This window comes from Rhinolophus sinicus, chromosome 13, assembly GCF_057876585.1.
Source record: "Rhinolophus sinicus isolate RSI-liver-muscle chromosome 13, RSI-T2T, whole genome shotgun sequence".
NCBI classification, from domain to species: Eukaryota; Metazoa; Chordata; class Mammalia; order Chiroptera; family Rhinolophidae; genus Rhinolophus; species Rhinolophus sinicus.
The window spans coordinates 16,074,874-16,099,002 of NC_142513.1; the positions used below are offsets into that span (position 1 = coordinate 16,074,874).

At 42.2% G+C, this 24,129-nt stretch overlaps 1 long non-coding RNA gene across 9 annotated transcripts in view; it reads left to right on the forward strand.

The window, feature by feature from the left end:
- LOC109456686 (uncharacterized) overlaps nt 1-24,129 on the forward strand; it is a 97,389-nt gene that overhangs the window by 19,413 nt on the left and 53,847 nt on the right. For 6 of the 9 annotated variants that reach the window (XR_016018172.1, XR_012491189.2, XR_016018176.1 and 3 more), the window contains exons 4-5: nt 266-395; nt 11,489-11,802. This is a non-coding gene — a long non-coding RNA (uncharacterized LOC109456686). The remainder of the gene's footprint in view (nt 1-265; nt 396-11,488; nt 11,803-24,129) is intronic. The other 3 variants (XR_016018174.1, XR_016018177.1, XR_016018179.1) reach the window with 3 other exon arrangements.

Consider the following 24,129-nt stretch of genomic DNA (forward strand, 5'->3'; position numbering starts at 1 on the left):
CGAAGGTGGACCCCTCAGAGGCCAACTCCTAGAGCCTACTGGCCTCTCTTCTTAGCACCACTGATGTCTCTGACATTCTTGAGGGCCCTCTGGGCTCTCTGAGAAAATGGCAGGCTTGTCACCAAGACAAACAAACAGGGGTGATCTCTATAACCACTGTTATTAACCACGTGTGGCTTCATGTTCCAAATCCTTTGGGATGTGTGCTCAACTCACATTTTAAATAGTGATTTGTCATGTTTCTCTTTTTTAATGTTTATTATAGTCTCAGCACAGTGTTATTTGCTTTACATGGATCATCTCATGCATTCATCCAGACAGCTCATGATCCTCCTGACAGATGAGGAAACTGAGGCTGAGAGAGATCATGTCACTTGCTCAGGGCCACATACCTGGTAAGTGGCAGAGCCTGCATTGCATTAGAACCCAGCATTCTGACTCATTGTCCATAATCTCATCCCCTGCGCTATGCCACCTTCTTGCTCATAAAAGGTTCTAGCTGCAGAGCCTACAAAGTCTCATCCTGGGTCGCTGGGCTGCCTCCAGATTGCGCCTTCTCTGGTTATTACATACAAGTGGGGCGGGGCAGGGCACTCAGGCTTTCTGGGCTCATAGCAGTTTCAGCTCTGCAGGTTCCCTCTTTGTTACCCTCCCCTGGAGGATGGAGCAGGGCAGAGCTGCCGTGGCTTCACCTCAGCCTCAGACTAGGGGGCAGAACCCCCTCACCCCCAGGTCCCAGGACTTACCTCCCTCCAGGTTTTATTGCCTTGGAAAGAAGGACTGAGGCAAACTGTTTATAGGTCTGGGAGGAGCAGTAAAAATTTGCAAGCATTTCTGCCCTTACTTAACAAACCTTAATGTGCCCTCATGTACGTATTCACCTAAAAAGAAACACAGAAAAATGGGAGAAGAGTGGTTTCAGGTGCTGGCAGCAAGCTGAAAAATCTCATCAATTCCACATAAACCTCCACCCAAACTGTGGAGTTCTTTGAATGGGAGCAGAGTGTGTAGCCGGAAGCAGCTTCTGAGGACATCTAAGCCTCATCGTGCTCCTAAGATGCAGGGTTCTGCAGAGGGGCCTAAGGGGTTTCCTCGGCGCTGCTGCATTTCCATCCCCCTGGGCCTGCTCCAAAAGTCCCCAAGCTCTGTGGGGTCTGGGGAGATGGGGTGGTGGGTGGTATGGGGAAGGAACAGCAAACCATTATTAGCCCTAATCCCAGAATAAGCTGAGGGAGTCGAGCAACATGAAAAAGCACTGATTGTAGGTTTGAGAGAGAGAGAGAGAGAGCTTTGGTTCCTGGCTAGAGGAGTTCAAATTTCAAGTAGAGCTTTATATACATGACATCATAGTTACACTTATCAAACAGTTCAAAGCCTAGACGTTATTCTAAACTGTGCATGAGTTCGCAAAAGCCCTTCAAGATAAGTACAGTTATTATCCCCATCTTTCAGATGTGGAAACATGTTCAGAGAGGTGAAGTAACTCACCCAAGCTCACACAGCTGTAAGGGATGGGGCTGGTATTCAAATGAAAACAGTTGGCTTTCAGAGCCTGTGATCTCGAGGGCTCTAGTGTCTCCTGGTCAGAAACAGGCAGAGGACCCCACCGTACTGAGCCTGGCTCTGTGCTCTCAAGCATTAGGGCCTAGGGAATTCAGAAAACGCAGGAGGAGAAGACAAAGAGAGCAAGGAAACCAGCGGACGCTGAGCCTCTCTGTGTGCCAGGTAGTTTTCATGAGTTAGCCCTTCCAATATTTCCAGAGTGCTTTGCGATAAGCGATTATAATCCTTTTTATTCAAACAAGGAAGAAAATTCAGAGAAATTTAAGTCACTTGTTAATAAATGACAAAACTAAGATTCACAGGGTTGCCTGACCTCAAAAACTGTAACAGCTTATTTGGTTGTTTCCAAGGAAGAGGCAATTTGTGCTTATAAGGCACAGGGGAATAATAGAATTCATTCATTCATTCATTCACTCATTCATTCATTCAATCATTTAATACTTATTGAGAAGATTTCACATCATCTGTCCTGGAAAGCCAAGGTATTCAAACCCCTGGAGCTACAAAGATATATGAAATCGGGTCTTTGACTCAATTTCAAAGACTCAGTTTCAATATATGAAATGCAGTCTTTGGCTCTGTTTGAATTCTGATCCTGACCATGGAGGTCCCAGTGCACGTCCTTTGACGGCGAAATAAGCTGTCGTTCCCCACACCTCTCTCGTCAACCACACATCCTCCTTGCTTGTGCTTTCATCATCATTAGACTCTGAAACTGAGCTCACCTTCCTTACAAACCACGAGGCCAACTGTATGCTTCTGAGGGTGGGAGAATTGTCTTCAGGGTGAACGAATTAATCTTAACAACCTTCCCTGAACTGTCAAATGTATTGAGGGTGAGTTTCTGTTTACTCGGAGAAACTCACACCATTTACTTGGAGAAGATGAAGGGCCATTTTTAAAGGACTGGGGAGGGCTGCAGTTGTTGGAAGGGAAGGCCAACACATTTCTAGGGCAGTTCAACCCGTGGGGAGTCCCTACCTGGTTTGTATCTCCCTGACCCTTTGAACTTGGCAGTTTTGCTGATGGTACAGTGATGGTTTCAAACCTGTGTTACCTCCTGAAGGCTACATGCTAACATCTGCTCTCAATAATCATGATGCTTCAGTAGTATGTATTTCAGGTTCCATGTCTTTGGGAAACAAAGGTCTAAGGTCTGAACCCTTTCTTTCTGGGAAGGAGTAGAAACAGTAGAGGAGATATTAAGTTGAAAAATATTGTGTAGGCCAAGAGTGCCCATCTCTTCAGGAGACCATGGATCTGAAAATACACAAATGAACAGAACAAGACTTTCAAATGCTAGTCTTAAGGTCACATGGGAGTTGATGCCAGGGCATAAAAGACGATTGCAATGGACTAAATGCTTGTGTCCCCTCAAAAATCAGAATGTTGAAACTTTAATCTCCATGGGACGGTATTTGGAAGTTGGGTCTTTAAAGGTCATTTAGGTCATAAGCATGGAGCCCTCATGAACGACATCCGTACCCTTCTAAAAAGAGGTTGAAGAGATACCTCGTTCTCTTTTCGCCATGTGAAGACACAGCAAAAAGATGACCATCTGTAAACCAGAAAGGGGGCACACACCAAGAACCCCACCATGCAGGCACCCTGACCTTGGATTTCCAGCCTCCAGAACTATAAGAAATACATGTTTGTTGTTTCAGCCACGTAGTCTATGGTAATTTGTTATATCAGCCCAGACTGATTAAGACAAGAATCTTAGGTGGAGGTGAACTTGACTCATTGTATTTGGGTTTGCAGCACCCACATTTTCATAACCCAAATCAGAGCGTGTTCTCCCACTAACATTTTCCTGACTTACACATTTGTCTTCCAGACGTTAAGGGAAAGAATGCTAAAATGTGGTGTTTGTGGTTTTAGGGTATATGGCTTTGGGCCTTTAAATAATACAGCCTAAAGCTCTTGTCTCTCTTCCTGCATTGTTTGGTATAGCTCAGGAGCTGCCATCTTGCTTTCTTCTCCCACACTTCTATTTTGGATTATTTCCCCCTGAGTCTTTAAGACACAGAAAATCAAATCAGATTTAAAAAGTAAATCTAGAAGAGTCTAAGGACACAGTTGGGAGGGGGTGGTTAGGACAAAGCACACAGGCTTGGGAATTAGACTAAGTCTGAATTTTGGCTCTGCTTCGTTTTAGTTACATGACATTGGGCAAATGAGTTAAACTTTCTGAGCCTCAGTCTCCTCACATGTAAAATGAGGGAATGCTAGAAACCTCATAGAAATAGCTTCTGATAGAGAAAGCGGTGTCTCAACCTGCGTACTTCATTATGGACAACATAAAAAATGACATTTCTGGTCCATTATTACAGTCTGTATGCATATTAAATAAAGTTACTGGTTTCTTTAGATCATTTCTGCTTATTGATATCAGTGAGAGAGGCTCCTATAAGTTGGCCAGGAGATCAGAAGATTCCTAGATCTGTGATCTTAGACAAATATATTTGATCTTTAGAGGCCTATCTTTTTCTGCCTGAGAAATGGTGATCCACACTGTAAATAATATCAAAACCTAAACTTTCATTTGGTGATTTCTAAAACTCAGTTTCTTCTTCCCTTAAAAGTCTGTTGCATTTTCTTTGTCTCTATGTGGAGAAAAATGTCCCAGTTTAGGTTGTGGGGTTATAGCATTAATCATATTCATTCCTGACTATTTTGATATTGCTATGCATTATTTTGTGTCCATCAGCATGCACACCAGAAAGATCTAAGTGGCTAATTAAGAGGTTTCCTCACATATTTATGACAAGAACATATTGGAAACGATGTCTATATCATATATGCACTATGATTACACGCTAAAAATGTTAATTCAAAATACATGTCTATAAACATAAAAACAAAAACATTCTATAAAATGGGAAGTTCTTTTAGAATGATAGGATGATGAATTTTTTTTCCATTTTATTTTTTCTTGTAAAAATATTTTAAGATTCATTTATATAACAAATATTTATTGAGCAACTACTGTGTAGCAGGTTGGAAATAGAATGATGCCAACAGGTCTCTTTTATGGACCTTATGGTTTAGTTATTAGTATGTTGGTTTTTTTTTTTTCTTTTTTCTTTTTTGCTAATAAATACAAGGGAGAATACGCTTTACATTAAAATGAAAACAGTTTTTAATAGGGTTTAACTCATCAATGAGTTTGACCTTTAATGAGACTGAAAGAGTAATTTTGGTTCCTTTCCCAGGAGAAGATACTGGTATCAAGGATGGTGATTTTTCTTTTTACCCTTGAGGCAGAGAGAAGCTAGATATGCTGAAAGCTCCTTGGCACCAGAAGCCAAGATAAAGAAAGTGATGAAATCATGGTGCACTCAAGTTATCACCAACAGAGGAGCAAAGAGTAGAGACATCCAATTACAGCGAGCCCCTGACTCATGCTTCTTCCTGCTTCCCTATTTCAGAGCCCGCTGAGAAGTTGGTTTTGGAAGTATATCTGTACAGATCGTTGATGTCCAGTTAGCAAAAGACCCAATAACAGTTTCCTGAAAGTGCAAATTTGAGCATGTCATCTTCTAACCACTTACGTCACTTCAGTGGCTTCTCATTGCTATTGGGCAGAAGACCAAACTCCTTCAGAGGTCCTGCAGAGTCTTACATAATATGGATGATGCCTGCTTGTGTCATGAGTCTCCTCCACATTTCCTGAGGGGTTCAGTGGCACACATCATATCACCTCTTGCCTTAGGCCTTTGCATATGTATTTCCTCTACCTGGAATAACCTCTCACCTCCACCCTTGCCTTCACTTCATTTCATTAAGATTCCTCATCTTTTAGGGCGAAGCTCAGGGATCACTGCCTTCCTTGATATTGTGGACCAGGTCAGTTTCCCATATTGTTTCCTTTAATAGCACCGCATACATCTTCTCCATAGCACATTAACACACTTGCAATATTATTTATTTAGTTAATGTCTGCCTCTCCCATGAGGGTAGAAATGGCGTCTTTTGTTTTCCCTTTCATATATTCCTTTAGAGCCTAGAACTGTGCCTGGCATTGCATCGACCCTTGATAACTCATTGTTGAATAAATGCATAAGAAATGGGAATTTAATGCTCTCATTTAGGATAGCATAACCTAACAGGACTGCCCAGGGTTCCATGTGGAGAGAGGACTTTGGCAAGAGTGTCTGGTTCACTAGTCACAGGAAGCAGGACCCAAGAACAGATAGTGAGAATAAAGACGACTCCTACCTGAAAGGGTAGAGAACTCCCTCCCCCAATCATAAAGGTTAAGGTGGAGTTCCCTGGGTTCATTCTGGGTGATGAGAAGGGATGTATGCAGTACCCAGTTTCATCTCTTAAATATCTATCTTATAAATAAGGAAACAGAGGCCCAGAGAGGTTTGGTGACTTGCCCAGGGCTCCACAGCTGCTAAATCATAGAGCTGAGACTCAAAAGTGGTCTGTGGTTATAGGCATGCTCCTTCTGTACTGACAAAACTGGCTCTGGGGGCTGCCTACGAAGGCAGATGAACTTTTCCTCAGGTCCTTCAGTAGGAATAAACCACACAGACATTGCAACTTGCTTCTCACCAGGTAGCAAGAGCATGGGGTGCATCCCCAAGGCATGGTGCTTTCTTCCTCTTCAATTCCCTTTGAAGTTAGTGGGAAGTCTGTATCTGGAAGCTGCAGAGAATCACAATGGGGCTTTGTGTCCATCTGGATAGCATGGTATTCCTATCTGTCTATCTATCTATCTATCTATCTATCTATCTATCTATCTATCTATCTATCTATCTATCTCTATCTTCTCTCTATTTAATGAGGTATCATTAAATAATTTTCTAGTTTATTGATGGCAATCAAACTTTCTATATGTAAAGTAGATTTTAAAAAAACAGTTGCTTTAATTATTTAAGTAATATCCAAAGAGGCAAACATCAAAAGAAGCTCAAGTTGCAACACAAAAGAAAAACAAGTCTTTAGGATCAGCACCTTTTCGAATGCATGCAAGTTGGTCTCAGGCACATGCACAAATTGAGCTTAAAGTTTGATTTAAAAAAAAAAATTGCCATTTTGTCGATGACAAGGTCATTAATAATGCCACTACATATCCAGGGCATGCTCTTATCCACCCAGCATACCTGTCATATTTATATACAAGCTACTTATGACTATGGGGATTCAATGGGGGGAAAATCAATTAATTGCAAGCCTGGAAATTAATAGGAAGGACTGAGATATTGATGAGTTTTCTTCCATCCTTCACATGACTGGATATGCTAGCAATTCGCTCCATTAGAATTCTTACCCTTCTTGAATAAAACAAGAAAACCAGGTGAACTTTACCCCATTAAACACTAACTCCCTATGTCCTGCATCATTTAGTCAGCATGAAACCTCCTTCTCTCTCCTTCCCTCTGTTAACCTGTGAGCATTTCTGTGGCCCTAGAAGTCCTTTCTTGACTTCTAGCTGCTTCTTAGCTGAACCTCTGCTAAGCATCAGACTCTGTGCTGGGCACTGAGGAACAAGAACACAAACAGCACCGCTTTCCAGGGTCCTACTTGCAGAACCTCTTTTGTTTCACAGCTTCCCTTCTCAGGGCTTCCATAGGCAGAACCTGGAAAAAGGGGAGCCCTGGACTCTCAGTAGACCAGGTCACCCTGGCCATTTGGCAAGTCCCAGCCCTGGTCCTGCTGTTCACTCCCCAATTGATGGGCTAAGGGAAGTTTCTTTCCTCCTTGCAACTGGATTAGGTGATACAAAAGGAGCTTCTAGTATGGGAAATGGAGAGGTGGTGGTTTGCCAGCTCACTCTCCAGATATGTTTTTTTTTTCAGGGGGAGAGAGAGAGAGAGAGAGAGAGAGAGAGAGGGAGGGAGGGAGGGAGGGAGGGAGGGAGGGAGGGAGGGAGGGAGGGAGGGAGAGAGAGTTTGAGAAATACTATTTGACATCTGATTTGGTAAGAGAGATTTGGAGAGAGAGTTTTATCTCGCAGGTAATATTTAATAGCAATACTACTCTATGATCTCTTCCTAACTGGTCTGCAATAAGATAAACACAGAAATTGAGAGTAAGAATTTAGATGTTGCCCCAACATGGAAGTGTTCAATGGACTCATCTTGAACAGGGTATACACGCAGGACAGATGTTGTCAAATCCATGTGGTGAGTGGCATGTATCACAGGCTGAGTACTAGTCAGGCAGAGTGAGGCCGTGTATGGGCCCATTGCAGACTGGACGTGAACAGAAAACCCCATTGTTCTACAACATAATGGTTTGAGAAGCACCATTTTATAGGATGACAATTAAACAAACTGGATCTCCCTGGAAAAAAAATTCAGTTGCTTGCTAATTTGGGGAAGTAATGGAATCTTTTACCCCTATCTCACTCGCAGACTCCTTTCTCACAGAATCTGAAACTTCTAGGAAATTCTCCATCAAAGAAGCTTCCTTACTTCTGTTTGCACCAGTGTTTCTCCAAGTAAGTTTGACATGAAATTTTTTTTTTTCCCCCTGAATGCCTCACCCTGTGGGAGAGGTAGAGATAAAGAACTCACTAACAGTGGCGGACAACAGGCAGCTCCCCACCTGCACTCCACACCTCAAAGAGTAGAACATCTGGTTTCCCCAGTCAAATTTTGATATTGCAACATCCCTTTCTGGTTTCTTCTGCCAGCCACTCCTTTGAGCCCCCAGATTCTGGGGCCAGAGAAGGCAGGCGGAGACAATACCTCATCAACTTCAAGGTTTGCAAGATTGAAAAGTCCAAGTCAAGAAGACTCTGTGATGAGGTTGGTGGAATTGTGAAAAGAGGATCAAGACATTTTCCTTCTGGGTGTCTGTCTACCTGGTCTTTTCTTGCTTTGATTTCCTTTTACAATAATTATTGAGCCTCGAATCTGTGCCAGGCACTGTTCTAAGAGGTTAAGGATATGGTTGAAAGAAAACTAGACTCTCTTCCTACCCTTAAGGCACCCACAATCTAGTAGGGATCACAGACAAGCAACCATACCATTTTGATAACATGGATTGAATGCATGGTGGAGAGAAAAGGGGTTCAGGATGTGACAAAGATCAAAAGGTAACCTACACAATCGGTAAGGTTGAGGGAAGAGCCAAGAAGACTTCTTGAAGAAAGAGACAGGAGAACCAAGGTGAGTACGGAAGGACGAAGAAGAGTCAGCCAAGTGAAGGGAGGCAGAGATGTGGGGAAATCCCAGGCAGATCCACGTTTCCCTGTGGCTTCTTTGTAACCTCTAGTGGCACAAGGACAGTTCTGAAACTAGTAGGCCACTTTGGCTCAGGTGCAATCTGATTTCCATTTCTTCCCCAGTTGCTTCAGAAAAACTCTGCTTTCTTGCCTCAGTGCCAGGTTATAGCTAGTTTCCTTAAAGCCAGTTTCCAGTTAAGTCCTTATTGAGGGAGGTGACAACCTTTTTAATAGGAACATCTTCAGCAGCAGGGGTCAGAGGCACTCAGCATGTTTCTTGTGTAAAATTAATTGAGCTCCAAGGTCAGGAGGTGATGAGTGGGGCTCATTAGAACAAATGATTTCTGGTTGAGTAAAAAGACCTGTGGGGTCCTTTCAGGTTCTTGCCTGAATTTAGTAATGGTGTCTGCCTCGTGCTTTAAGCAAACAAAACAGTGAAATAAGGGTGCTCCCATCCCAGATGGGGGACTAGGTAGGAGGACAGTAACTGAGTCTGGCTGGCTTTTTGTTTCAGCTGGAGTCTTGCAGAAGGGCTTGGCTCAGGTTTTCTTGGCTGGATTTCTTGGGGGTCATGTTGAGCATGAGAGCAGAGATACGTCCATACTCGTGATCATTAGCTCTTAGCCCCCCTGCACAGAAGAGTTCAGTAAATGCTTGCTGTCATCATTGTTATAATTCACCGTGGAAGCTGTGGCTGTCTCCCTAGCACCCATTTTTAACAAAAACCCCCATTTTAATTCAGAGATCAACACTTCTCCTATTCAAATCCATGGGCTTAGTGGGAAGAAGATTGACCCCTGGCGTGTGGTTCAGGATTCTTTCAATGAGTAAAACCACCTTTTCTGGCCTTCGTGATTGGTTCCGGGTGGGGCTCATGGGACCATGTGGACCAATGAAAAGAGAAGAGATATTTTCTAGGAGTTTCTGCAATTGTACTTCCTCATTCTTCTCCGAGAGCCTCTAGTAGTAATTTCCTTCCCCACTCCCTTGATGGGGTCCAGGGAAGCATAGATCTTTGGTAGTGGTTGGCGGCCGTCTGATAACCATGAGTTATCAGGAGGAAGCTGACACGATGGCAAACAGAAGACAGATGGACATGATGACATTGTGAGCTGCTGAACCAAATCAGCACTTCCCTACAGCAAGACCTTCATTCTTCACCAATATATCCTGTTGTTTAGTAAAAACCATTTTGAGTTAATTTTTTAAATTATTATTATTTACAATTCAGGGCATCTCAAATGGTAGAGAACTTGGGTACCAGAAAGTGGGGCATTGTTAATAACCAACTCTAAAGTGCTGAATTAGTTGAGGTGGGATGAAGGGCACAAGCGAGGACTCCCCTTTGTTCATCAGCTGCCTCTTACACCTCGGGAAGAAGACTATCAAGTGGGCTTGGTAGGAAACAACAGGATGCTGGTCCATCCGTACGGAGGCTCTGTAAAGAGAAACATTTATTTAAGTTGCAGACATCCTATCCAAACACAAAAAAGAGAGGAAAATGCAACTTTGTTATAAGAACATTTATGGGAAGCAATAACCATCCTATTTAAGCCCTTATGAGTTGGGTTTTATGTTCCTTGCAACGGGCACATGCTAACCATAGCAATCATCTAAGTGCCTTGTGTATCCTGCTATCAGAGCACTTAGAAAAGTAAGCGTTGGCTCGTCTTTTTGATTACTCGGAGTGTCTTCCTGCTATTCATCTCTCGCGGGCAGGGACTGTGAAAATGAATCTCAGCATTGCCAGGACTCTGTATAATGTCTGGCACATAGTAGGTACACATATCTGCTTGCTGAATGAATGGCCTTGAGTGGAAGATATTAAAGCATGGAATATGGAAATGGTTCATTCATTCCATCAATACTAGTGAGCATCTTTAATATGAACTTTGTTACAGATGGTGGTTCTCCACAGATCTAGCCCTTTGGTAAATTTTCTTTTTCTTTTCTCTTTTCTCCTTTCCCCTGCTCTCTTCTCTTTTCTCTTCTTCTTTTCCTTCCTTCCTTCTTCCTTCCTTCCTTCCTTCCTTCCTTCCTTCCTTCCTTCCTTCCTTCTTTCCTTTCTTCCCTCCCTCCCTCCCTCCCTCCCTCCCTCCCTCCCTCCCTCCCTCCCTCCCTCCCTCCTTCCTTCCTTCCTTCCTTCCTTCCTTCCTTCCTTCCTTTAAAACTCTCTGGCATCAAAATGAGACACAGGTGTACCTTAGAAGATATCTTAGCTTGCCTTATTGAACTCAGCTGTCAGAATCACCTCCAGTGCCTCTTGGAATAGACACTGAAGAACGCAACCATTTTCTCAGACAGTCAGTCATCTACCCAAAGTGCATATATCTGCTAGAATCATGAAAGCTTTTGGAGAAGACAATTCTGTATGGCAGCTGTGGAAGCATGCCTCTCAGATCTCCCTTCAGGAAAAGACTTGCTGTAAGGTTTATAGTTGGCTGACAGATTCCAGTGGCTGCAAATGTTAGATCTCTGAGGCATTCGCCCTAGGCTCTTCACAACAACTGTGACCACCGAGGGGGCCGTAGAGCCATACCATTCCTGTCCAGTGCAGGACTCGTTACTCTGAGGGTCCCTGTCAGCCTCACCAAGACTTTTTCAGAACTGAGCTGAAGCCTGTGACTCCTCCCACCCAATCTTCCTTCCTTCCTCTCTCTCGTCATGAGTGTCAGACCCTCACCGCAGTCTGAAGGTTTTCTCTAGCCCGCTCCCATTCTCTCTCCCTTTTATCTTTCATAGGTGTGTCACCCCATCAATCTCTTGCATGCCTAATTCCACCTTGGTGCCTACTTCTCCGAGGACCCAGATTGACCCACACCGCTTGGCTTTAGCAAAGCGGAATGTAAGTGTGATACTTGGCATAACTTCTCCCACGCTTATAGGAACCAGGAGCTGTCGTTCTCAGTGTTTATATCCTGGGAGGTGGAAGGCATTTTTTTTTTTTTTTTTTTTTTTTTGAGCAAATTTGAAAGAAGGAAGAGGACAAAACCCAGCTGTGGGCAGCAGCTGAGAGAATGCAAGGCAGCAACAAACAGGCATGGAACGGAAATAATGTAAGTTCCTTTTTTTTTTTTTTTTAAATAAGTTACACATACAAAGGGTTTACATGCTGTGTTTTTAACAGGGGACCAATACGCGGTGAAAGCTTTGAGGTAATACAATCTCTAGAACACATCTCTTATTATCAACCCATTTCTTATTTTGCTTCCCCTACTCTACTACCTACTATCAAAGCCAGCTAGGCATACAGAATGGAAGGAACACTAAACGTAGAATAACATGGGTCTGGACTCTCAGCTGTGTGGCCTTAAGCCAGTGACTTCACTTCTCTGAGTCTGTTTTCTCATCTGTAGAAGAAGGATCATCACCTTGTCTTTACAGTGTTATTAAGAAGATGAAATACAGCATCGTAGACATGCAGAATCTTGCACAATTCTGGGCACAGGGTAGGTGCTCAGGGATATTAAGCACTGCTCCTCAGAGAGGTGATTCGGGGTATGGTGAGCCCCAGGAAGCAATCTGAGTGTCCCCGCTCTGCTACTCAAGAAGAGCGATGGGTCCGGGACAAAAGACTGTTTCTGTGGGCTCTGTGGCCATGGGCCTCTTCCCTTTGGTCTCTAGGTTCTCCTGCCAAAAATGAAAATAACTGCATCAACTTTAAATTCTATGGTTTTCTCTTATTTTCGGAGCACCATCATGAATGTTTTATCACATCTGTGGATCTGACATAGGATGGATGGAGGTTCTGAAGCTAAAGATAGTCTATCTAGTCCAGCCCGCTCCATGGGGCATCTGCAGGGGAGGAAACTGAGGCACGGGGTTGGGGAATGGCTTGCTCCAGGCTTTGCAGAGCTGGGTGGGTTCCCTGTTTCTTTGTCACAGGGCGGCGGGGTGCTGCCTGGAGTGCACCAGCATCATTCAGAGTTTGACCACTTATTCTGGAATGAACGCAGTCTGATAGGAACTCTGCTTTTTGGGAGCCTGGTGTCCTCCTATGGAACCGCTCTGTCCTATTTCGTGTTCCTTGTATACCTTGTGTATGATCCTCTTATATTCTGAGACTCCTCTGTCTTCCCTTCTCAGCCGCGGCAAGGGCCATGCTCTGCTCAGAGCCGTACACCAGCCTGGTACAGATTAGGGCACAACATGCCCGTTTGCTGACTTTATTCTATTCATACATTTTATGATGATGGGGATCTGATTGGGCAGCAGGATTGAGGATGAGGGCAAAACGCAAACACTTCACTGCTCTTCTTTTGGAGACGGCTTCCAGCTCGGATACACACACCTAAGAAAGATGTTCAGCCAGGAGAAATGAGAGGCAGGAGAGCATATCGGTTAGGAACACGGAGTCTGGGTTTGAATCCCAATTCTGCCTCATACCAGTGTTGTGACCTTGAGTATGTTATTTAATTTGTCTGGGTTCTGTCCAGGAAGAGGACCCAGAAGCAATGTTCAGGCAGCTGGGTTGTAGGCAGAGGCTCACGTCAACATGCCTTTGTGTGTATATGACATACGCAAGTGTGTATGTAGACTGGCCCATGTACATATGACTGGGATGTAGGCAGAGGCTCACGTCAACATGCCTTTGTATGTATATGACATACGCAAGTGTGTATGTAGACTGGCCCATGTACATATGACTGTGTATTTAAACATAGACTAGCACCTGAAGTTCTCATACACTGTCACTTCAAAGTTGTTTGGTGACTTTGGTGACATCAGTCATTCAGTCAATGAATAAACATGTATTCAGCACCTACAAGGTGGCAGACCCTGTTAGGAGCTGAGGAGAGAGCCATGAATAAACATTTCCCTCACTGCAAGGTACGCAGTCTACCACCAGTGAATAACTGTGACACTTGTGCTCGGGGCACGAGAGCAGAGTCCTTTGGGAGCAGAGGGGAAGGCGTGAGTGATTCTCACGGCAGAGTGCAGGGAGGGCATGACAGGCGGGTAGGGTAATCCTTGAGTTGTGTCATGAAGACAAAAGCAGTATATAGGGAGAGAATTAGGGGGATGCCTCAGGTGAAACAAAGATAGGGTGATTGATCATGCAGAGATTAGAGGTGATTGGAGACTTCCTTTCTGTAAATTATTTGTTTTCAAATGGCTGCTAAGTTGTTTGCACATAACCACTTATTAAGTTGTTTGGACCCAGCTACTTAATAGAGAGAACAGGTGTTTCTTTTGGCTTCGGGTTGCCATGAAAATATTACTGAGACACCAAGTATGTCATAAACCGAGAAAATACGGGAAATTCTAACCTAGACACACACATGAAGACATTTTCCTTTTTTTTTTTCTATTCTGAAGCGTTGTTCGCAGCTATATTCACATACGTATAGCAAGATTGTGACAATTATTTTTGACAAAGAAGGACAATCACAGATGAGCATAGCTGTGTGACTGCATGTATACCTGTAAACCACACACACATACACACATGCACACATGCACAGGGACAGGCAGTGATTCGGCCGTGATGGTAACTTCAGAGGGTAATTAACTTTGAGAAATGAAAATAATTAAAAATCAATTAAGATATCATTTCTAGAGAAATGGAGAGACTCAGGGTGAGGAATTCCCAGTGAGGGATGATTTCCTCAGCAGCGTGGCATCCCCGGAGGGAAACACGGCTTTAAGTCTTCCTGACTAGTGGCTGCCCTGCGTCTTCTGGATGGACAGCCAGCACATGAGGGCATCTCACGGACCCTGACGTTTCTCCAGGGTTTCTCACCTTTGCAAACTCATCAGCCTCATTCTCATTCTCAAACGCATTCTCCAGAACGAGATTAACATCCTCCTAGCTTTGTGCTGAGTTTCCTTCTGATTCCTGCCAAGCTCCCACCCTTCTCCCAGACCACCCTGCTCCTTTTCCTGGATTGCTGCCTCTGTTAATGGTAACCCCTCTCCTCTCTGTCTCTGTCTCTGTCTGTCTCTGTCCCTCTTTTTCTCCCAGCTGCACCCCACCCCCACCTCCTTTCAGGTTTCACTAAGTCTCACTTCACTGCAATAGCCTCTTAACTAGACTTCCTACCTCTACAAGCTATTTTCCCTCTGCTGCCAGATTATTTTCCCAAAGCTCGATTTAGAATATGTTACTCCCCTCCTCTTAACACTTCAGTAGCTCCCCACTGCCTATTGAGGGATGTCGCCCCACTGCCTTCAAAGCTCTTAACACTAGAGTCCCTCATGGTTTTGTAACGTTTCAATTTGTCTAGCCTGAACTACGTTTCCCAGAAGTACCTTCTCTTATGTGTCCAGTTAGGGTGAGTCACAGGGAGATTCTTAGGAGATTTGGAGGGCAGAAGAAAAGTGGCTGCCTCTGTGCCACACACACATTGTTGGTGATCTGCTGACTCACCTTGTTGGTATTAAGCACCATCTGGACCTGAATTGCTCTACTCTCCCCTGGGTTCTCCTTTAGCTTCTCTGACTCCTAGGCCAGGCGTGTGTATTTAGCTCCATGATGAAGACACTCAGCTTCTGCAGGATTCCTCGTCACCAAGGTCAGACGCAATAAGAATGGACGGAGGTTTCAGTTCATTCCCGTGTGGTTCCAGCTCATGCATTCTCTCTCTCTCTCTCTCTCTCTCTCTCTCTCTCTCTCTCTCTCTCTCTCTCTCTCTCTCGACATCTTTATTGAGACACATGTCATACATTTAAAACATACAGTTCATTGGTTTTTTTAGTTATTCCCAGAGGTGCTCAACCATTGCTACAATCAACTGTAGATCATCTCGTCACCCCCCAAACAACTCCCTCTTCCCATGTCCCTGTCCCCCACCCCTGGTCTTAGGCAACTATAATCTACTTTCTGTGTCTATGAATTTGCTTATTCTGAACATTTCATATACATGGAATCATACAATATATGGTGTTTTTTGTTTGGCTTCTTTCTTTTTAGCATTTTTTTCAAAGTTCATCTCTGTGGAAGCATGTATCAGTGCTTCACTCTTTTGTGTTGCCAAACAATGTCCCATTGCATGACTATACCATGTGTTGTTTATCTTTTCATTGACATTGTTTCCGCTTTTGGCTATTATGGATAATGCTGCTACGAACATCTGTGCACAAGTTTTTGTGTGGACATATGTCTTCATTTCTCTTTGGTATATACCTAGGAGGGTAATTACTGGGTCATATGGTATTTTGAGGAACTGCCAAACTGTCCAAAGTGACTGCAGTGCGTTGCATTTCCACCAGAACACATAAGGATCCCAATTTCTCCACATCTTTGCCAACACTTGTTATTATCTGCCTTTTCGGTCATAGCCTCCTAGTAGGTGTGAAGTAGTAGCTCATTGTAATTTTGATTTGCATCCTTTGATGGCTACTGATGTTGAACATCATTTCGCATTCTTTCTTCAAAAATTTTTAAAAATTACAGTTGACATTCAATATTATTTTATATTAGTTTCAGGTTTATGGCATAGTGATTAGACATTTATATAATTTACGAAGTAATCCCCCCAATAAGTTTAGTACCTACCTGGCACCAGACACAGTTATTACCATATCACTGACTATATTCCCTGTGCTGTACTTGACACCCCCATGTCTATTTTGAAACTACCCATTTGTACTTCTTAATCCCTTTACCATTTGCATGCAACTGACCATTTGCATATCTTTGGAGAAATGTCTACGCAGATACTTCACCCATTTTTGAATGGGGTTATTTATCTTTTTATTACAGAGTTATAAGGGTTTCAGCCTGCTTTTGATCTTTCCTTCTGGATTGATTGCCACGTGGACTTTAAGCTCTAGTATCAGATGCAAAGACAACCACCTTCCAGAGGCTGCTTAACCAGTTTGCACAATGGTGGGAGAATTCGCTGTAACCAATCCATACACATCCTCCTGGTTCTCCTTCTCTGGTTGACCCCTGACTGATAGTGTCTTGGCCCCGTGTTGTAATCTCACCTCCTACGACCCATATACATCTGTCTCTGCGCATCCAGCTCTATGGCTTCGTACCTCGCGCTTGTCTCTTCTCCAGCATGAATTTTGCCTAACTATTTTTTCCACTTAATGAGCTCACAGTGCAATATGTAGATGATGTATTCTAGAATTGCACACTTGAAACTTATATAATTTTATTAACCAACGTCACCCCCATAGGTTTAATACAATTTAAAAAATTTACCTTTGAAAACACCGCCTATTCTTTTGTCATCCATAGAAACGTTATAAATCCCACCACCTTCCTCCTTTGCACCTTATCATATTGCTTATCTCTTTGAAAACCAGTTTTCTTTTCTGTAACCTCACAGGGTGGTTGAAAAGAATAAAAAAAAGTACCCCCAGAAACTCTCCTCATAGAGTACCTGGCACATGGCAGGTGATGAGGGATAGCTACATTATTCATTTTCCATTCCCAAAGCACGTCAAGAGCTTTGTCAATAGTGCTCGAAGTTTTCCAATTTTGTCGATCTGAAAATGAGGCCAGGAAGCTCAGAAGACTCATGTTTCTATGCATTTGCCTTTTTTTCTGCGGCTTAGGGATCCTCCTGTGACACTTCGCTCTTGGTGTTCTGGCTTCCACCCTCTTCATAAAGGCATGTATTTGTGAGGTGATGGCACCAATGCCTTCCAGCCATAAAACGTTTCCTTTTATCTCATCAAATAATTTGAGGGGACTGGGGATTCAATAAATGGCAATGGATCTAATTAATAGCATCAGATCTAATTTATAGAAATGTCTCATGGTTGCATCATGCCTCAGATTTTCCAGCGTAGCTGTTCATTGGATCCTCACGGCAGCCCTTGCTGTGAAAGAGGCAGGGCGGTTAAGGACATTCTGCTGGTGATGACACTGAAGCACAGGTGGCTTACGTGATACATCTAAAGGTCACAGTGAGTAAGTAGAACTCACAGATCCTCACTGTCAGGCTAGTGCCCCTCTCTCTGCACTTGACAACAACAAGCAGAGTGAAAAGGAAACTTGAGCTTGTTCTAGTACAAGACCCAGTTTTGCACCAGTGTCTACTAGTTAATCCTGAATCTGACCCTGTTTGACCTCCCAGGTGGTGGCTGCTGCTTGGGTTTTATCGTCCCCCATGCATCTTCCTACCTCTCCTGGTGCCCCCACTATCATTCTCCAGAACCCAGGACACTGACCACATAGGTCAGATATGAGAAACAGACCATGTTTGCTAGTTGTTTTAGTCATCTATCCCTCTATGACTAACCACCTTAAAACTTAGTGACTGCAAACAACACTTTCTTTTTCCTTATAATTTTTGTGGGTTAGCTGGGGAATCCTTCTACTAGCTTCAACTGGGCTTACATAGCTGGTCAGTCCGTTGTGCTGGAAGATACAGGATGGCCTCATTCTTAAGTGTGGCAGTTGGCAGCATTGATTGTCACCTGGTATGATCTGGGTTACCTCCACATGGACACTCACCTCTAGTAGGCAAGACTGCTGGTCTACATGGTAGCCTCAGGGGAGTCCTTCCGGAGTATAAAGCCAGGAAATGCAAGATCTGTTGCAGCTTGGGCTGGGATCGTACACAGTGTCACTTCCACTGACAGTCTATTGGTCAAAGCTATCACAAAGCCATCCTAACTCAAGGGTAGAGGAAATAAACCCCATCTCTCGCTGAGAAAAAAATTCACATTCATATTGGCAAGGAGCAGGGTGGATTGCTGGGCTATCTTTCAAACCAATGGTGCATGCGGTCACTGTGTATTAAATGAGTCAGAGAAAGTGAGGTTGGCTGTCTCACTCTTTTATGCATCTGGAGTTTCTATTAGGGCTTTTCTGCCATGATCACATATGTTCTCACCCTCATAGCCTTCTCTCTGTGCCTCTTGCGTGGAAGCCAGAAGGATGACTTCCTCTATCCACCCTGCACTAACTCAGCATTGGGTACTGGAAACTGAGGCACACTGTCTTGGGAATTCCCTAGTGTATTTGTCACTCTTTCTTGTATCTCAGCAACATGGTTAGGTGAGAAACCAGTTGAAACTAATCATCTCTAGAAAAGTATTCTCCACCTGACCCAGCACAGGTTAATGTGGTTCTCTGTTTTGTGGTTTGTTAGTTGTTGTTTTGCAAGTGTCCATCCTCACGAAATCTCAAGATTGGTTGGAGAAGCATGTCTCGTCCTGTATCAAATGCATCGAAGTCACTCAGTAAATGTTTAAAGAAACCACTGTGGGCCACTCAAAACTATAGAGAGCGGTTATGTCCTCCAATGCATAACAGATGCCTCGCATTTCAGCAGTATTCTGTTAGTGTTTGCTAATTGACAAACATATGCAAAAATCTGTGAGCCTTGCTTATACTCCGTGCAATGCATCAGGGTTAGCTTGTGGGAATATAGACTTTTAAGGGAGTCGATTGAGTAGGCTGAATGTGGGATAATCAACTCTATCCCCGTTCTATTTTGGGCTCCCCCTCTTCCAGGACTAGGACTGCCTGCCTACATACCTGCCTGATGGACTAAGTCTGTCTCAGGGACTCATTCTGGGGCCTGGGGGGTGGGGTGGGGTGGTGCTTCCCACTACAGTGTGCTCTCTTTGGGAAATCTCAGTTGCTTTGAATTAGTGATAGGCTCAGAAGTGAATGCCTCCCATTATTAGAATGCAGGCTTTAAAATTACCCCATTTCACGTTGCCAGTTTGACAGCATTAACCTGTCATCATGGTCGTGAAGGCGATAGACCTTTGAAAAGATAAAGCAGAAATGAACCAATATGGTCAAGGAGTGAAGGAAATGGACTTTGAAATCCCTTTCACGTCTGTAAGCCATGCCTCATCTGTTTTACCATCTATAAAATGGTAGCAAAACTTTGAACCTCTTTTTTTCACAATAAGTTGAATTGTAGTCAGTGATTTGCTGTGTAAAACAATTCACTGCGTAGAATACTCCATCGGAATCTCCAGATTTGTGTAGTTAATATCAAGGTATTTTCAGTGAAGCTTATAGTCTTATGCACAAATAACATACCCTTACACCAGATACCAAAAGAACGGGTCTGGTATAAATGGCATTATTTTCAAACTTTGTTGAGCTATAACTGACAAATAAAAATGATACATATTTAAAGTGTATAATGTGATGATTTGATCCATGTACACACTGTGAAATGATTGCCATAATCAAGCTCATTACCACATCCATCACCTCACAGAGTTACCGTGGGTTTTTAGTCTTTTGTGTGGTGAGAACATACTATGTTCTCTCTTTGCAAATTTCAAGGATACAATACAGTATTATTAGCTATAGTCACTGTGTGGTACATTAAATCCCCAAAACTTACTCCCTTATAACTGAAAGTTTGTACCCTTTGACCCTGCCCTTGGCAACCATCATTCTACTCTCTGTTTCTATGAGTTCAGCTTTACTTAGAGTTTACATATCAGTGAGATCAGACATGTTTGTCTTTGTGTGTCTGGCTGGTTTCACTTAGCGTGATGTCCTTCAGTTTGTATTGCAAATGGAAGGATTTCCCTCTTTTATGACTGAACAATATTCCATTATCTATATCTATGTCTATATCATCTATTATGAAGAATAAAATCTATAAATATGTGCTTACCACAGAGTTTGGTATGGTGCTGGATCCACCAAATTAAAGAATCTATAAAAATTGGTAGTAAGATGATCATATCTATCTCTCCTACTGGACAGGGCCCCCGAGAAGGGATCCTTCTTACACTCAAATGACAGGATTGCTGTGATGAAAATCATGACCATGTTCTTAGCCTCAAAATTAGTCTTGAACACATTTAAATCATATCATAAAGAGAACAGTCTCTAATCAAAATGCAAATAATGAACTCCTGCCATAAATTTACACACACACACACACACACACACACACACACACACACACGAGTTAGTTTCCTACTGCTTATCTATTATCTATCTATCTATCTATCTATCTATCTATCTATCTATCTATCTATCTATCTATCTACCATCATCTATCTACCTATCTCCTTGTGTTGGTTTCCTACTGCAGCTGTCACAAATTTCCATAAACATAGGGGCTTGAAACAACATAATTTAATCACCTTACAGTTCTTGAGTTCAGAAATCCAAAATGGATGTCACTGGGCTAAAATCAAGGTGTCAGCAGGGCTCCGTTCCTTTTTGGAGGCTCTAAGGGAGAATCCATTTATTTGCCTTTTCTAGCTTCTAGGAGTTTTTTGGCTCATAGCCTCTTACATAGTCAAAGCCAGCAGTGGCTGACAGAGTCTTTCTCATCACTCTGACACTGACATTTTTACCTCCCTCTTCCATATTAAAGACCCTTATGGTTCCATTGGACCTACCCCAATAATGCAGAATTAACTCCCCATTTCAAGGTCAGCTTATTAGCAACCTTAATTTTATCTGTAACCTTAATTCCCTTTTGCCATGTAACTTAACATATTCACAGGAAGTATTCACACCATCTTTGGGTGCCCATTATTCTATTTACCACAATCCCCATGCATAGACGAGGAAAAACTCAATATTGTAATGCTGGCAATCCTCCACAAATTCGTTTATAGGTTAAGTGTAATTTCAGTGACGATCCCAACAGGATTTTTTTTGTTTGTTTTTATTAAATTTATTGGGGTGACAATTGTTAGTAAAATTACATAGATTTCAGGTGTACAATTCTGTATTACATCATCTATAAATCCCATTGTGTGTTCATCACCCAGAGTCAGTTCTCCTTCCATCACCATATATTCAATCCCCCTTACCCTCATCTCCCACCCCCCACCCCCCCACCCCCCTTACCCTCTGGCAACCAATAAACTATTGTCTGTGTCTATGAGTTTTTGTTTCTCATTTGTTTGTCTTGTTCTTTTGTTGTTTTTGGTTTATATACCACATATCAGTGAAATCACATGGTTCTCTGCTTTTTCTGTCTGACTTATTTCGCTCAGCATTACTCTCTCAAGATCCATCCATGTTGTCACAAATGTTCCTATATCATCTTTTCTTACCGCCGAATAGTATTCCATTGTGTATATATACCACAACTTCTTTATCCATTCATCTATCGAAGGACATTTTGGTTGTTTCCATGTCTTGGCCACCGTAAACAAAGCTGCAATGAACATTGGAGCACACGTGTCTTTATCTCTAAATGTTTTCATATTTTTTGGGTAGATACCCAAGAGAGGGATTGCTGGGTCATATGGCAATTCTATTCGTAATTTTTTGAGGAACCTCCACACTGCCTTCCATAACGGCTGCACCAGTCTGCATTCCCACCAACAGTGTATGAGGGTTCCTTTTTCTCCACAGCCTCTCCAACATTTGTTACTATTTGTCTTGTTGATGATAACCATTCTGACTGGGGTGAGGTGATATCTCATTGTGGTTTTGATTTGCATTTCTCTGATGATTAGTGATGTTGAGCATTTTTTCATATATCTATTTGCCATTTGTATGTCCTCTTTGGAGAAATGTCTCTTCAAGTCCTCTGCCCATTTTTCAATTGGGTTGTTTGTTTTTTTGTTGTTGAGTTGCATGAGTTCCTTGTATATTCTGGATAATAGCCCCTTATCGGAGGCACTGTTTGCAAAAATCTTCTCCCATTCAGTTGGTTGCCTCTTTATTTTGTCAATGGTTTCTTTTGCTGTGCAGAAGCTTTTAAGTTTCATATAGTCCCATTCGTTTATTTTAGCTTTTACTTCCATTGCCTTTGGAGTCAAGTTCATAAAATGCTCTTTGAACCCAAGGTCCATAAGTTTAGTACCTATGTTTTCTTCTATGCAGTTTATTGTGTCAGGTCTTATGCTTAAGTCTTTGATCCATTTTGAATTAACTTTGGTACATGGTGACAAATAGCAGTCCAGTTTCATTCTTTTGCACGTGGCTATCCAATTCTCCCAGCACCATTTATTGAAGAGGCTGTCTTTGCTCCATTGTATGTTTTTAGCTTCTTTGTCAAAAATTATCTGTCCATATTTATGTGGTTTTATTTCTGGGTTCTCAATTCTATTCCATTGGTCTATGTGTCTGTTTTTCTGCCAATACCATGCTGTTTTGATTATTGTAGCCCTCAACAGGATTTTTCGTTTGTTTGTTTTTTATTGAACTTGATAAACTGATCCTAAAATTTGTGTGGATGAGTAAAGACTCAAAAATAATAAAGTAAAATTTTAAGAAATATAATCATTGGATCCAACCTTACCAGACTTCAAGACTTATTAAGCTATTAGCAATTAAAACAATGTTTTTTTCTCGCATAGACATATTAGATAGATGTAACAAACAGGATCTCAAAATAGATCTACATATATAAAGATCAAATTGGATTTTGACAGAGGTACATTTATACCACTGAGAAAGAATGAGCTACTCAATGTATGGAGCTGGAACAATTGGCTAACTATAAGGAAAAATAGAAGTAAATTCTTGCTTCACTATAAAACTATAAATTCAAAGTACATCATGAACCCAATTATGAAATCAAATTTGAAAAGGAGCCATGTAGAAGAATATCTTTATGACTTTGAGGAAAGTAAAACCTCTCAACAGGACACAAAATATGGATAATTTTGACCTCAAAATTAAAAATACATATGGACAAAATACCATAAGCCAACTTGAAAGATCATTTACAAACTGGGAGAATTTTATATCAACCCATATACAGTCAACAAAACATAGACACCCAGAATACAAAAGAGTTTCCTAAAAATCTATAAGATAAATGAAACCTCATCAATAGAAAAATGGGCAAAAGAATAGGTAATTTACATATAAGAGGAAACCCAAATGGGCAATTAACATATGAAAAGCTCAATGTCATTGTAATCAATAATACCCAACAGAGAGTTGTCATTTCATAAGCACTACATTAGTAAAAATGACTTAGTCTGATTATACCAAGTGTTGGTGAAGATGTAGGGAATCTGGAAGGCTTCTGTACAAAAATTGATCTAACTACTTTTGAGAGCAAATTGGCAATAAATAGGTAGCAAGTAATGTCAAAGATGCACATACAATTTGACCCAGCAACTTTAGTTCAAGACACATTTTCTAGAGATGTTGTTGCATGTGTGCTGAGGAAGTATAAGGATATTCTGTACAGCACTTGCTTTTTAATGTCTGAGAAGTGGCAATATATCCTTTTTTAATGGTGGAATGGAGAAGTTGTGATTTGTATATATATATTGAAATTCTGTACAGCAGTTAAATACTATAATCTATCACATCTCACAATGTTGAGTGAAGAAAGGGAGTGGCAATAGATTATTGTATTAGTTTTACCACACTTAGTGGCTTAAAATAACACACAGACATTATCTGACAGTTTCTGTAGGTCAGAAGTCTGGGCACCACCTGGTTGGGTTCTCTGCTTCAGTATCTCACCCAACTGCATTCCAGGTGTCAGGAAGGGCTTTGGTCTCATCAG